At 43.1% G+C, this 17,108-nt stretch overlaps 1 non-coding gene across 1 annotated transcript; it reads right to left on the reverse strand.

The window, feature by feature from the left end:
• Positions 1–5,167: 5,167 nt before the first annotated feature.
• LOC120639338 lies at positions 5,168–5,274 on the reverse strand. Its single transcript, XR_005661345.1, has one exon. It is a non-coding gene; the product is annotated as a small nucleolar RNA R71 (small nucleolar RNA).
• Between the last annotated feature and the right edge of the window lie 11,834 nt (positions 5,275–17,108).

Consider the following 17,108-nt stretch of genomic DNA (forward strand, 5'->3'; position numbering starts at 1 on the left):
CTACCATGGAGCAGCCTTCCATCCGAGAGTTTTCAGCTCCTACGAGCGAGTTCCTTGAGCCACCGCTATCTGGGCCCCCAATCCTTTCATCCGGCTATGAACTCCGTCCCGACCTTATCGCTATGGTTCGGGAGATTTCCTTCTCTGGGTTAGATAGCGAAAACCCATACCACCATTTGCGAGAGTATGAGCTAATGTGTTCATGTTGTGCCATCGCAGGCATGTCACGCGATACCCTTAGGGGGAAGTTGTTTCCCTTTTCTCTTGTAGAGGAGGCTAGACAATGGTACATGCGTACTGTAACGAGTATGAACAGAAACTAGGGTGAACTAAGTGATGAGTTTTGTCTCAAGTTTTTGCCCAAGTCCTGGCTTGTTGCTCTATGAAAGGATATCATCTGCTTTCAGCAGAATGAGAAGGAATCTATAAGTGCGGCTTGGGCTAAATTTTTACTTTTGGTAAAATCTGGCCCTATCTTATCGTTACCCGATTATGTGTTGCTTGAACACTTTTACTCGAGGCTCAACATGGATTCCGCATCTTACCTTGACATGACCGCTGGAGGGTCTTTTGCCCACAAGACTCTAGCCGAAGGCATGGAAATGTTAGAAATTATCAGTGAGAACACTTCCTTCGTAGCCGAATCTACACCCTCTCAAGAACAGCATAAGTCAAGTGATGAGGACATTCTAGTAGCTGAACCTGATTGTTCACTGTCCATACCCTTAGATTCGGCCCTAGAACCCTCTCCAGAACCACAAATTTTGGAGAAAGAAGAAATTTGAACTCCAGAACTCCATTTCAAATTCGAGGATGATCTTTTAGAAAATTTTGGAAACACCTCGACTTATGTCTGCAAGAGGAGACCACTAGTTCCCGTTGCTTCCACATACTCCATAGAAGCTGCCTTGTAGGGAAAATGTTATGAAGTCAATGACCACTATAAGCAGCAAGCGGTTGAGAAAGATGGAGCTATCATTAGAAGTACTTCGGATCAGCTCTCCTCCTTCAACCCTTCCTTGCACCATAATAGGAACACAGGTAGACACCCTCTATGGTCACATTGTCAGGGCTAACATCATCTCTAGCGAATGCGCATTTTGCCATTTGCGAGATGAGCCGTTGGTTCAAACCGACAAAACCTTCCAGACTTCTTCTGGAGAAATCCTGGAAGCATATGGGACTATGCAGAACGTGTCTATTAGACACGAGGACTTCAAAATAATCCTTGACTTTCATATGTTCGACGTCCAAGACTTCGATCTCTTGATCAGGCATCCCATCGAGAAATTTCTCACAGATGCTTCAACTCAAGGTACGCCCGAAGTCCGTCCGGGAAAGGAAACCAATTCTGTATAGATTGCTACAGCCACAAACACCATGACAGAACCTTTCCTTGACTCTGAACCAATCAAAGAGGTTAAGCAATGATTGGATTGTATACTTTTTATTCTTTGCTAAGCCTGAGCTTGTGAATCATATCTTAGGGAACCCATAATTGTTAAGTTGTTGACTAGTGAGATATGGTTTTATGGAAGAATTCTTGCTTTCGATGCTTATATGTCTGGGAAATTTTTATCAAAAGGGAAACCTTCATAGCTTTACAACTCCACGTGTTTGTCCTACCAAAGCCATATGTTGATCTTCATGACACAAATCTTTACGCATCTGTGCCTTGTTGTTGCTTTGAGTTTAATCAAACTTTGTGACCCTAGTGAGATGCCTTTCATACTTGCTTGATCAAGATCTTGTGCACTCCATCGGCAAAACTTCTACACTGGAAGTTAGCTATGTCATTCCATCCATCCACAAAATAAAACTCCATGTTTAATGATCTCTCTCTCTGTGTGTTATATCTCAAATGAGGCATGGGCTATCAAAAAAAATGAGAGATGGCATGCCCAAGAAGCATGACCAAAAAAATAGGGATGCATGAAGGACCTAGTGTTGAAAAAAAATTGGACACATGAAAGTCCAAGAAAAAAATCTATAATAGTATAGCCATGTCCTCATGTTATCCAAATAAAGAAGAGAGAGAGGGATCCATAAAAGGAGTACACCATTTCCACCATCCACCTTCCACACATGTGCACAATCTTGATCAACTTGTGTGATTTGTCATCTTCCATGGATCTGTGTTTGATTTTGCAATATATATGACACAAGTGCATGCTTCCATTTCTCCTACCATGAGCTCCACATAAGCTATCTTTAGAAGTAGGATGAAAAGATGCAATGCCTTCATGAGGATATCTATACACACTGAGCAACATGAGAGATCCTATGGAGAAGTAAAGCTATGGTTAGTCTTTGTAGAAATACTTTGAAAACTCCCAGTCATATAGCAAGAAAGTAGAGAAAACTAAAGTCAACACCATTCCACTCTTCAACTTCCCAAACATTATGGTAGACACATCAAAACTCATAGGTAAGGGTGAAGCTTAGAATAATCTGTATGCAGGTGTCATATCATATAGAAGACGGGTTTGCCTTAGCTCTAGCCTTTACTCGAGTACGAGCAAAGAACTAAGTGTGGGGGATCTTGTTGACGCTCACTAATGACTCATTTCAAGCGTCAACTATCGTGAAAAAGTAGAGCGTCGAAAGGAATAAATGTTAGCATAGGGTTATTTATTAACAGATTCCATAGATGCTGATCTGAGAATGTGTGTAAGTAAATTTGGGCCAAAAAACGCAGGAAACTATCAAGTATGGTCCAAGGTATAAATGCCCAACCACATACAAGGATCAAATGGCCCACTAGATAGCCTCACATGAGAAGGAATGCAGCCCACAAGCAAAGCGACACGTCATCAATCAACGGCAACACCTTCTCGACAGATCAGATGCTGTCACGAGGATCCACGGGCCCACCAGAGCTTCCAAACCACCTTAAGACAAGCCATGCCCCACATATATGAAATAGGGGCCCACCTAGCAGTATCCCGGTCAAGTTTGGGGCCGAACGGCCACCTTTACTGGTCGGCCGACCATAGGTCATTTCGTCTCAGTGTTGACGCTCACTAACGATCATTTTTAGACGTCAACTTGATCAGAAAATCATGAGAGTTTGCATTTCTTGCACGCATCCTTATCCAATAAAATCCCTAAACCACACTTTACATTTTTGAAAATGCAAGTTGTATTTTGGAGCTAATATGCAGGTTGCAAGCACACTTTAGCCCGGCATAAAATCACAGAAAATATCAGAGCAACGATTCAGGCTCAGATAGACCAAATGTAGCCCAAGAATCAATCCAAATGAAGTTAAGACAGGCCAACCCCAACGTGGATCAGACAAAGAGGCCTAGGACAGCCTGCCAGAAGAAGTTGGGGGCGGTTGGTGGCCCGGGCAGGCCGATCGACCTACCAGGTCGGCCGACTTGGCCTGTGGGCCCCACCGTCTCAACCAGGGCACGTGGCGCCTCCCCATTGATCCTTTAGGTCAGTTGCAGAGGTTCTCACCTGTGGCTCCGTGCTATAAATACAAGGGGGGGGGTAGAGAATGACACACACACACACACACACACACCACATCTCACTCACCTCTTGCATAGTCTTTAGGCTTAGTGGAGTTTAGGAGAAGCCTAGGAGTCGTCGAGTCATTGGAGTAGCTCGAGAGTCTGGTAGTTGTTTGTAATAGAATTAGACTATGGTTACCGATATCTGCTTGAAGTATGTTCTGAGTCATCGGATATATGCTTCTTGATATGGTTGCATTATTATTCAATGCTTGCATTGCATGATCGCCCTGTGCTAGAGATGGTTAGTCTTTTGTTCTTAGAAATCTATCAACTGCTGCAGTATTCGTATGATTGCTCTAGTGTGATGTCTGTCCATCTGGAGGGTGGGGGCTCCACGCGGGATGCTAGAGTATCCCTTACTAGTGTAGACATGGTGTCTAGATTAGCTAAGAGTTGCTGGATGTCAACTATGCTCATGGTTTGTAGAGGTAGCCGGCAGGTGGTGACAGTCCTGTCCGAGCCCGAGCAATCCTCCACGTTCAGTATGGGGGGTAGGAGGTACATAAAGTCGCCGGGGTGTATGGGCTCCTCCCGTTGCTTCGATAGCGATCTCCCTGTTGTTTAGTTTAATCTCTGATGATCTAACCAATGAGAAAGTATAGATATAGCTAGCCTAGCACAGTTGACTCGAGCTCTGACTTCTGCCTTGCTCCCGGCCTAGAGCATCTTTATCTTTCTTTTATTTATTTATCCAAGAGGGTAGTTTGTGTGTGTGTCACACTAGCTCCTACCATGTTATGTATCTTACCCCTGTTTATTTATGAGAATATCCAATCTAGAAAAAGTTCATTAACTAGTCTATATCTCTTCACTCACCGCCTTCCCTACGGAAATATAAATGACACCCTGGTATACTACCTTGTAGAATGCTATAGCGGTATTCCGTGCGCTTGCAGATTTATTCGTGGTTCATGAAATACTGCCACCCCAATTGGCGTCTGCGGGCGTCATCGCTGTTTCCTGGTGGTGATGTTGGTAGGCGCCAACAAGCATTTTTGGCACCGCTGCCGGGGAAGGCACAGACTGAAGAATATAGACAAAGTTATGAACAAAATCAAAATTGGTATTCGCTTGCTAAACAGGCTAACTTGGCTTTGTTTTTTTTTGTCTTTTTTGATATGAAAACAGGGTAGTGTATGGCCGGTTTCGACTTGCCGCAAAACTTTCATTCCAATCTAGAGTCATTTTTTAGAAGAGTTTGACCTCGTATCGTACCTCCTCAAATCTCACTCTCGGTAGCCGAACCAGTCATCGCATCATTGTCAGCTTCTCAAGCTATGGCCCAGAAGACACTCCATGATTACTCTGCTCCGTCTGCTAACCAGGTCCCTACCGGGCCCGAGGTTAACACTAGAGGGGAAAATTTCGAGATCAAGATGGGTCTTATTACGATGGTGCATGCCAGCCCTTTCTGTGGCAAGGCCAATGAGGATGCCAGCGTTCATCTCCAATAGTTCCTGGAGCTCTGCAGTACTTTTGTTATCAAGGGTGTATCGCAAGATGCAATTCGGTTCCGTCTGTTTCCGTTCTCTCTCTTGGGGAGAGCGAAGCAGTGGTTTTATGCTAACAAGGCTGCTGTGGATACTTGGGACAAATGTGCCAAGGCATTCCACTCGAAGTTCTTCCCGACGGGCAAAACCAATGCTCTTCGTGGTTGGATTTCGAACTTCCAGTAGGCATCAAATGAGTCAATTCCTGAAGCTTGGGAGAGGCTTCAGGAGTACATTCTAGCATGTCCGCACCATGGAATGGATAATTGGCTTATTTTATAGAACTTCTACAACGGGTTGACATAATCATCCCGTGATCATGTGGATGCCGCTGCGGGTGGAGCTTTCTTCTCGCTGACCATTGAAAGAGCTACATCATTGATCGAGAAGATGGTTTCTAACCAAGGTTGGAGCGATGATCGCCTCCAACTGCGCCAGCGAGATATGTACTCCATCAAGGAGGCCGACATGCTCGCTATGAAGATTGATCTCCTCCTCAAGAATTTTGAGGATTATTCCCAAGATAAGGCTCAAATGCAAATAATTCAAGCCTTGGAAGCTCGCATGACGTGCAAGGTCTGCGGGAATGTTGGACATTCGGGCGACAACTGCCCAAAAACCCAAGAGGAAGCTCTATTCCTCAATGGCAACATTGGGTTTCGTCCACAAGGAGGTTAGGGGTGGAATCCACCATGCCCATACTACCAAGGAGATAATAGGAACTCAAATTCTTTCAATTCTAACCAGCCTACCTTTAGAGATCTTGTCTACGGCCAAGCGAAGATCAATGAGTCCCTTCAGAAGAAGTTGGCCGCTTTAGACAAATTTATGAAGACCATCCATGCCAAGATGGACGGATTCTCCACTGCTATGAAGAACCAGCTGAGTTTCAATAAGGTGCTAGAAACTCAATTGGCTCAACTAGCTGCTGCTACACCTGCTGCTGAACTAGGGAAGATTCCGGGGCAACCTGAATCAACTCTAGAGAGCGTAAATGTCACCAATGCTATGTGGAAAGAGCCACTTAGCAGGACACACCTCAGCTATGCAGAGAAGCTCACACGCCCAAGAAGAGGTGCGTGGGGCGAGTTAGCAGCCACAATAAGAAAAGATCCCGGAACCCCAGTGATCAGCTACTCAATCTTTGATTATGAATTTGATCACTCCCTGTGTGACCTTGGAGCTAGCATCAACATCATGCCCAAGGTAACATTCAAAAAGCTAGGCTATCCATTAATTTCCCCTACTACTATGTGTGTTCAGCTGGCGGATTCCACGATAAGATATCCGGAAGGAGTTGTGGAAAGGTTAATGGTGAAGGTCAAGAATACCTACATATTAATGGAATTGGTAGTCCTTAATATGGAAGGAGATCTTGGGATCCCGCTCATACTTGGGCGACCATTCCTCAAGGATACAAATGCCAGAATTGATTTAGGGACAGGAAGAATCAGCCTCCGTATCATGGGAAAGACCATGAAATTCAAGTTTCAAAACAAGAGGGAGGTATTCCTGATTCATGAGGATAGTGAGAAACAGGGGTTATGGGCAGAACCAGTTTGGGATGATCAAGATTATCACTCCCTTTCCAAGCCAGCTTGCGAAGATTGGGAGATTCATACTCCACCAACCGAGCCAGTGGAAGATGACCAGAAGATCCCTGCCTTCATCACTAATACAGTATGGGAAGATCTAGAAATCATCTATCCGACATCCGAGGATCATATTCATGCGCCGTCTACGCCATCAAAGAAGACCAAGAAGGTATGTCGCAAGAAGAACAAGACGTCATCGACCTCTACTACTTCTTCAGGTACGGACGAAACGACCTCAACCTGATCAGGTATGGAGAAAGGTCCTACTTTTCGGACCCTAAACCAAGAGCTAGCTTGGGGGAGGTTCCCCCCCCCCTAAGTCACTGTATCCCTTTATTTGCTTTCAATAAAATTTGATAAAAACTTTCAAAAACAAAATAAAAATTTACTGCTTTATTTCCCTTTTTAATCATGCGCGGTAAGAATGTTTTAACTCCTTATGATAAGTTGAAAGGATGAGTTTTTGCTTTGCTCTATCATGTATGTTGTGCCTAATTTGAAAATGAGAGTTCTCTTGAGTTTAAATCTGTTGGTTATGCAAATATCTTGCCTATGAATCTGAAAGTTCTGTGGGTTGCATATGTTTGATCCAAGTCTAAGTTGTTGTGAGTTCAGATATGGTAAATAAGGTTGTGCAAGTTTGTTCTAGTGATGCTTGAAGTCTAGAGTTGTTTTCGAAAAAAAAACTCTAAAAAGGCAAGTTCTCCAGTGATATGCAATGTCCTACTAGAGCCATATGTCATATTCCATGAAAAACCTTACACATATGCTGCTTGATGTTCTGTTGAGTTTTGTCAAATTATGTGACCCTAGTGAGATGCATTCCATGCTTTCTCGATCATAAGCACGTACACGTTCCATCCATTTGCTGCATTCCTACATTGGGAATTAGCACCACCATCCATCCATTCCACATTAATAAATGCTCCATGTCTTGGTGATCTCTTTCATAGAACATCCCTGCAATGAAATAAAGTCAGATTATGGTTGCCCCAAAAAGAGAAAAGATGGCATGCCAAAGAAGCATGACCAAAAAAAAAGAGAGAGAAAAAAGGGGGTAACTATGTCTCATAAAAAAAAAGAGAGAAAAGACAAGGGATGATTCGAGAGAGACAACCATTGCATCAAGGAGTAAACCATATCCATTCATCCATCCACCCATCCATTGTCAGCTTCTCAAGCTATGGCCCTAAGACACTCCATGATTACTCTGCTCCGTCTGCTAACCAGGTCCCTACCGGGCCCGAGGTTAACACCATAGGGGAAAATTTCGAGATCAAGACGGGTCTTATTACGATGGTGCATGCCAGCCCTTTCTGTGGCAAGGCCAATGAGATGCCAGCGTTCATCTCCAATAGTTCCTGGAGCTCTGCAGTACTTTTGTTATCAAGGTGTATCGCAAGATGCAATTCGGCTCCGTCTGTTTCCATTCTCTCTCTTGGGGAGAGCAAGCAGTGGTTTTATCTAACAAGGGCTGTGGATACTTGGGACAAATGTGCCAAGGCATTCCTCTCGAAGTTCTTCCCGACAGGCAAAACCAATGCTCTTCGGGTTTGGATTTCGAACTTCCAGTAGGCATCAAATGAGTCAATTCCTGAGCTTGGGAGAGGCTTCAGAGTACATTCTAGCGTGTCCACACCATGGAATGAATTGGCTTATTTTATAGAATGAGCAAAGGACAGCTTGGGGGATCTTGTTGACGCTCACTAACGATCATTTCCAGGCGTCAATTTGATCAGAAAATCATGAGAGTTTGCATTTCTTACACGCATCCTTATCCAATAAAGTCCCTAGACCACACTTTACCTTTTAGAAAATGTAAGTTGTATTTTGGAGCTAATATGCAGGTTGCAAGCACACTTTGGCCCGATATAAAATCATAGAAAATATCAGAGCAATGATTCAGGCTCAGATGGACCAAGTGTAGCCCAAGGACCAACCCAAATGAAGTTAAGACAGGCCAACCCCAACGTGAATAAAAGGGATCGGGTGCTCTAGCCTAAGAGGAAGCTCTATTCCTCAATGGCAACATTGGGTTTCGTCCACAAGGAGGTTAGGGGTGGAATCCACCATGCCCATACTACCAAGGAGATAATAGGAACTCAAATTCTTTCAATTCTAACCAGCCTACCTTTAGAGATCTTGTCTACGGCCAAGCGAAGATCAATGAGTCCCTTCAGAAGAAGTTGGCCGCTTTAGACAAATTTATGAAGACCATCCATGCCAAGATGGACGGATTCTCCACTGCTATGAAGAACCAGCTGAGTTTCAATAAGGTGCTAGAAACTCAATTGGCTCAACTAGCTGCTGCTACACCTGCTGCTGAACTAGGGAAGATTCCGGGGCAACCTGAATCAACTCTAGAGAGCGTAAATGTCACCAATGCTATGTGGAAAGAGCCACTTAGCAGGACACACCTCAGCTATGCAGAGAAGCTCACACGCCCAAGAAGAGGTGCGTGGGGCGAGTTAGCAGCCACAATAAGAAAAGATCCCGGAACCCCAGTGATCAGCTACTCAATCTTTGATTATGAATTTGATCACTCCCTGTGTGACCTTGGAGCTAGCATCAACATCATGCCCAAGGTAACATTCAAAAAGCTAGGCTATCCATTAATTTCCCCTACTACTATGTGTGTTCAGCTGGCGGATTCCACGATAAGATATCCGGAAGGAGTTGTGGAAAGGTTAATGGTGAAGGTCAAGAATACCTACATATTAATGGAATTGGTAGTCCTTAATATGGAAGGAGATCTTGGGATCCCGCTCATACTTGGGCGACCATTCCTCAAGGATACAAATGCCAGAATTGATTTAGGGACAGGAAGAATCAGCCTCCGTATCATGGGAAAGACCATGAAATTCAAGTTTCAAAACAAGAGGGAGGTATTCCTGATTCATGAGGATAGTGAGAAACAGGGGTTATGGGCAGAACCAGTTTGGGATGATCAAGATTATCACTCCCTTTCCAAGCCAGCTTGCGAAGATTGGGAGATTCATACTCCACCAACCGAGCCAGTGGAAGATGACCAGAAGATCCCTGCCTTCATCACTAATACAGTATGGGAAGATCTAGAAATCATCTATCCGACATCCGAGGATCATATTCATGCGCCGTCTACGCCATCAAAGAAGACCAAGAAGGTATGTCGCAAGAAGAACAAGACGTCATCGACCTCTACTACTTCTTCAGGTACGGACGAAACGACCTCAACCTGATCAGGTATGGAGAAAGGTCCTACTTTTCGGACCCTAAACCAAGAGCTAGCTTGGGGGAGGTTCCCCCCCCCCTAAGTCACTGTATCCCTTTATTTGCTTTCAATAAAATTTGATAAAAACTTTCAAAAACAAAATAAAAATTTACTGCTTTATTTCCCTTTTTAATCATGCGCGGTAAGAATGTTTTAACTCCTTATGATAAGTTGAAAGGATGAGTTTTTGCTTTGCTCTATCATGTATGTTGTGCCTAATTTGAAAATGAGAGTTCTCTTGAGTTTAAATCTGTTGGTTATGCAAATATCTTGCCTATGAATCTGAAAGTTCTGTGGGTTGCATATGTTTGATCCAAGTCTAAGTTGTTGTGAGTTCAGATATGGTAAATAAGGTTGTGCAAGTTTGTTCTAGTGATGCTTGAAGTCTAGAGTTGTTTTCGAAAAAAAAACTCTAAAAAGGCAAGTTCTCCAGTGATATGCAATGTCCTACTAGAGCCATATGTCATATTCCATGAAAAACCTTACACATATGCTGCTTGATGTTCTGTTGAGTTTTGTCAAATTATGTGACCCTAGTGAGATGCATTCCATGCTTTCTCGATCATAAGCACGTACACGTTCCATCCATTTGCTGCATTCCTACATTGGGAATTAGCACCACCATCCATCCATTCCACATTAATAAATGCTCCATGTCTTGGTGATCTCTTTCATAGAACATCCCTGCAATGAAATAAAGTCAGATTATGGTTGCCCCAAAAAGAGAAAAGATGGCATGCCAAAGAAGCATGACCAAAAAAAAAAGAGAGAGAAAAAAGGGGGTAACTATGTCTCATAAAAAAAAGAGAGAAAAGACAAGGGATGATTCGAGAGAGACAACCATTGCATCAAGGAGTAAACCATATCCATTCATCCATCCACCCATCCATTTACTCATACACTTGCACCTTTTGATCGAGATTGCATTACTTGTTTCTCCATGGATCATCTCTTTGACTTTACAATATATAGAATACAAGTGTGCCCTGTTCTTATCCTACCTTGTGATCCACAAAGGCTTGTAGTAGTAGGAAAGATCAAAGGCAGATACTGCCCTAGTAAGAAAATATAAGTTGAGTGCCTCAAGAGAGTTATCCTGGGAACTTTGCCATGTTTTCAAAAATCTTTCAAAAAGTATCTCCAGATGGATTGCGGGTCTATGAGCAAGTATGTACTACTCTATGCACTGTTCTAACTCTCAACAGCCCAAGACAAGGAGATAGCTAAAAAGCCCCATGAAGGAGTAAGGTAATTGTGCAAAGGTATGATAGCCAACCTATTTAAGCTTATAGAAGCGTCTCTATGCTTCAGACTATAACATGACAGGTAAGGTACGAGTCAAAGTGATTTTCTGATCAACAAACTGATTTTTCCTACTTTGCTCAGGATGAGCAAAGGACAGCTTGGGGGATCTTGTTGACGCTCACTAACGATCATTTCCAGGCGTCAATTTGATCAGAAAATCATGAGAGTTTGCATTTCTTACACGCATCCTTATCCAATAAAGTCCCTAGACCACACTTTACCTTTTAGAAAATGTAAGTTGTATTTTGGAGCTAATATGCAGGTTGCAAGCACACTTTGGCCCGATATAAAATCATAGAAAATATCAGAGCAATGATTCAGGCTCAGATGGACCAAGTGTAGCCCAAGGACCAACCCAAATGAAGTTAAGACAGGCCAACCCCAACGTGAATAAAAGGGATCGGGTGCTCTAGCCTAAGAGGGGGAGGGGGTGAATTAGACACTCTAAAAACTTAGACCTATGGCTCCAACTAGTTTGCACAAAACTTAAACTAAAACAAGCTATCTAGATGTGCAACTATGGTTGTTCTAGTGTGAAACCCCTATCCCAAAAGAGTTTATCAACCTATAGCCTTTCCTATCAAGAAACTACTCTATGAAAGTAGAGGCATACAAATTGCTAGTATGAAATGCGGAAGCTTAATGAGCGGGATAGGAGATAGCAAACTCTTGACGCGAGTGTTTATCCCATGGTTCGGTTAGCCACAAAGGCACACCTACATCCACGTTGTTGTAGCACTCACTAAGAGTATTGCTCCTCAGCCACCAAGTCTCTTCCATGAACACAATCACAGTCATCTTGGCCCCGGGTTCCACTAAGGAGCTTCTCCACAAAGGATGGGAGTCTCCACGTCCCCCGCATAAAGTGTCGTCACCGCTCCACACCAAGTCAGAGGGTCGATGACGTTGCCGGCGAGCTTCACAGCTCCAAGGGGCTGGCGCACCAAGCTCTTCTTTTGGTTCACTATTGAACCACAGCACAAGGGCTCAAGGCCTTGCAAACTCACTCACTAAGAGCTAATCCTTTACACAACACTATCAAAGTGTGCTAAGGGCTAAGGATATGAACACTAAGCTCTTGGTTGTCTTGGAGTAGTTCTTGCGTGTGTATTTGACTTCCTTGAACTCCAACAATCTTCAAATGGCCGGGGGATGCCATATATATAGGCCTCCAAGTCGTGGAGCCATTGCTCCAACGGTCAGCAAAAATCTGCATACCATCGGATGAACCGATGCCTCTGCCTGGGGTAGCGTCGGTTCATCCGGTCACTCTAAACAACTGAAGTAGCCGTTGGCTTCACAAACACAGTTGCAGCGACTCCAGGGACCATCGGTTAGACCGATGCTTAGGGCGTCGGTTCAACCGGTCACACACAGCAACTGGACTAGCCGTTGGGCCTCCATCTTCTGCTGACGTCAATGCACCGATGCTATGCTCCGATGCCTCGACGGTTCAACCGGTGCTGAAGACTTGGCTCCTGCGCACTTGACATCGTCTCTGGAACATGATACGTTCAATGCCCTGATGCCTATCTTGAAGCCGTCGGTTCAACCGGTGCTTCACTTGATCTTCACATGATCTCTAGAGGCGCACAGACTTGTGCCAATAGCCAGGCCGTCGGATCATCCAACAACCATCGGATGCACCGATGGCTATAGCATAGGTTCTTCCGGTGCTACTAATTCTAGTAGAACTCGTCCAATTTAGCGTTTCTTTGAGTTCTTTCTTTGTGTTTTGCTTTGCATGGCCTTTTTACTTCATCCCTGGGATCTAGAAATGTTCACTTAACAATACCATTAGTCCCATTGATTGCGTTGTCATTCGATCACCAAAATCACTCGAAATGGCATAAATGGTGCCATGTTCATTACGATCTCCCCCTTTTTGGTGATTGTTGACAACACAATCAAAGCAAGCATAATTTTTGCAAAAATTGACAAATTTAATTGCTTGATATCAATTGAAACCAATTGAAACCACTTACACTTGCTTGGATGCTTACCACTATCCAATGATGGCTTGGCCTCCCCCTAAAACCATGATTTCCCCCTTTGTTCCTCCCCTTTTTTCGCTACTTCTCCCTCATGACTTGATTCACTTGGCATGTCTCCTTCTTTGGAATATACTTTTCCTTCTTGGGAAAACATCTCTCCCCCTTTGTTGGAAAACACGCCTTGCTTTGATCCACATTTCTCCCCCTTTGGAATCAAATCACCTAAAAGGTCTTGCACCTAAAAGGTCTTGCAAAACAATATAGCTCAAGAGAAGATTAGTAGCCTAGGGAGTTAGTTCCATGACTCATGATCCAAATTTATGAGATCAATAAAGATACCAATTGAAAAATTCACTACGGTGGATTACAAAATCACGAAACTAGCATGACATGAGCTAAGCTCTCCATAAGTATGTGCACAAAAAGATAATGTGAAAATCAAGTGCACAATTAGATGTTATAACTAGAGAGCTTAGATCATATCATGCACGGAGGTAGCTCTAAAAATTATAAGGAATTGACAATTATACCAATTGAATGAGTTTAGAACCTTGCATACCTCCGGGGGACCTTTGTTTACCTTGCATGTACCAGACTTGCAACCAATTGAAAATCTTTGAAAGAAGAGTACTTGGTACACAAAGGTTAAGCAAATGTATGAGCACATAGCCTATGAACTTAGATATGAGCATTTAAGTTCAATAAAGCATGGCTCAATATGCATGAAAGAACAATTTATCTAATCACTCTTATAGAATTGTTTGTTCACATTGATCGTGAGAAACATTCTCTTAGAGTGTTAACTCCATGTGAGACTACAAAAGATAAACTTGCAAACATGTTAGTCTCAAAATCACAAACCATAGGATGAACTCCCCCTAAATGTGTGCATTTAGTGTTTGAATCACCAAGCAAATGTATGCACATTGATTTTGACACAATTAGGAAGTTTACCCTATAGCTTGTGTTTATGGTACACATATGAAATACATACCTCATGAGATGCATGTACCATGAAGGGTAACCTTGTGTAGCTTTCTACACACTTATCAAACCATGTGAATTGCTCATGGGTTAGAGTCATGACACAAGCAAACCACCATATATAGCACAAGGAGATGCAATGTATGCAATCAACCTAGCAAAAAAGCAATGGAGCTACATGATACTTGAATTGAAATCTAGCAACCATTACCTTATGGGGGACTTGGGAAACAAATGTCCAAGTTGTGAGCTTAGCTTCTTTGGCTTGAAACTTCACTTCAACTTGTAAGCTAAGCATCCAAATCCCCCGTGGCCATTCTTGGCTTTAAGTCTCCTTTGGAACCCACACCATTTGAGGCCCCTTCATATTGGTTATGACATTTTTGGGAACCCAAATGGAGCGATTCCAACTCCTTTCTTGCTTCCCAACCTTATGAGCAACCACCTTGCCATTGGTTTTCTTCTTGATCACATAGGAGGTGCTTTTGCTTTTGTTCCTCCGGTTGGGCTTGGTGTAGATGAGAGAACTTTTGATTGTAAGCTTCTTCTTGTTCTTCTCATCTGAAAACTTCTTCCTTGGTTGAGGACACTTGTTGGACTTGTGGCCTTCTTTGTGGCACTTTGAGCAAATCACAGTGGACCTCTTCTCAAGCTTCTTCACCATGTTTTCACGGTTATCTTGAGAAGGTTGGACATTGCTCTCTATGCCTTTGCCCTTCAATCTATACAAGTCCTTCATGAGCCTTTCCACTTCTTGCTTGAGCTCATCATTCTCCTTGGCAATGAGATCATCACATGATTCTACAACAATATTCTCATTGCATTTCTCATTGCAAGGGTTAGAGCAAGAATCATCAATTAAATCAATGCAAGAAGTTGAAGCATCTACCCTAGAGATAGGAATTGCACAAGGGATAGTTTGTTTTATTTCCAAAGAGTCATTAGTATCATTAATGCTCTCAAATTTTAATTTGAGCTCTTCATGCTCCTTGCTAAGCAATTTGAATTTGCACATTAAATCTTCAATATTTGTAGCAAGAGAAGCATTTAGATCTTTGAGAGCACTAAAGTTTTTGATTTCTTTTGATTGTTTCTTAATGATTTTTTGGTGCTCATGAACAAGGTCAAGAAGTTCATCAATTGAAGGAGAGTCGGAGTCATCATCACTTACATCGCTATCCATACCTTTGGCCATAAAGCAAGTGTTGGATGATGATCCCATGCGAGTGGTGAATTTCTTGTTTGATTCATCACTTGAACTTGATTCTTCACCACCGCTAACCCATTCACCAAATATGGCAAATGATTCATGCTTGGGCTTCTTCACCTTCTTTTGCTTGTTCTTTTTGAACTTCTTCTCAACCTTCATAAGTTTATGATGCGACCCATCTTTGAGGAAGACCACATACCCCATGGAGTTAATTTCCTTCAAGCTTTTGTTCATCTTCTTTACTTGCTTGTAAAAGTAGGGGTTCATTTGCTCTTGATCATCACTTGAGGAGCTTTGGCATGCCTCCTCTTCTTCCTCTTCACTTGAGCTACCTTTGATGGCCATCTTCTTCAACTTTTTGACTTGCTTGCATGCAAGTGCACTATGTGTTGGTGAAGAAGGTGGCGCTTTTGGCTTGATATCATGACGTAGGTCATGGGCGATCACCTTATTGAGGACTTGATTTGGTGTCATTGTGTTGATATCTTTTTCATATAGAATTGTGGTCACCAAATCATAGTCCGCCCTTCGGAGTGAGTGAAGGATCTTGCGAATGAGTTCCAAATCTTCAATTTTTTCACATCTAAAGAGTTAATCTCATTCATAAGAATATTCAATCGTGAGTACATAGTTTCGGCATTTTCATGATCAAGTTGCTTGAAGCTATTAAGTTTATCAATAAGAACATGATATCTTTCATTTGCAACATCTTTTGTGCCTTCATGGTTCTCACTAATAGTTTTCCATAAAACCTTAGCATTTTCGCAAGCAAACACATGGTTGAACACATTTTCACCAAGAGAGTTTAAAATAGCACATTTGGCTATAACATCATATTGCTTCTCTTGTTGACTATTGCTTTTAGTTCCTTCACTCGTTACTCTCCAAACATTTAGACCCTTTGCTTGGAGGTGTGATTGCATCAAAATCTTCCATCGTTGGAAGCCCGTGCCATCGAAACGTAGAGGAGGTCCTAGAGAATCCATACCTTCCCCTAAAAGAGCTAACTCACTAGGCGGTGAAGCCTAACCGATTAAGTGAGCCGGTAAACACAAATTTGCCAATGGAATTGGCTTTCTTTGTGAGAGAAGTGAGTCCCGGCTCTGATACCACTTTGAAAGGGATCGGGTCCTCTAGCCTAAGAGGGGGAGGGGGTGAATTAGGCACTCTAAAAACTTAGACCTATGGCTCCAACTAGTTTGCACAAAACTTAAACTAAAATAAGCTATCTAGATGTGCAACTATGGTTGTTCTAGTGTGAAACCCCTATCCCAAAAGAGTTTAGCAACCTATAGCCTTTCCTATCAAGAAACTACTCTATGAAAGTAAAGGCATACAAATTGCTAGTATGAAATGCGGAAGCTTAATGACCGGGATAGGAGATAGCAAAATCTTGACGCATGTGTTTATCTCGTGGTTCGGTTAGCCACAAAGGCACACCTACATCCACGTTGTTGTAGCACTCACTAAGAGTATTGCTACTCGGCCACCAAGTCTCTTCCGTGAACACAATCACGGTAACCTTGGCCCCGGGTTCCACTAAGGAGCTTCTCCACAAAGGATGGGGGTCTCCACGTCCCCCGCACAAAGTGTCGTCGCCGCTCCACACCAAGTCGGAGGGTCGATGATGTTGCCGGCGAGCTTCACAGCTCCAAGGGGCCGGCGCACCAAGCTCTTCTTTTGGTTCACTAGAGAACCACAGCACAAGGGCTCAAGGCCTTGCAAACTCACTCAATAAGAGCTAATCCTTTACACA

This window comes from Panicum virgatum, chromosome 6K, assembly GCF_016808335.1.
Source record: "Panicum virgatum strain AP13 chromosome 6K, P.virgatum_v5, whole genome shotgun sequence".
In the NCBI taxonomy this organism is placed as follows: Eukaryota; Viridiplantae; Streptophyta; class Magnoliopsida; order Poales; family Poaceae; genus Panicum; species Panicum virgatum.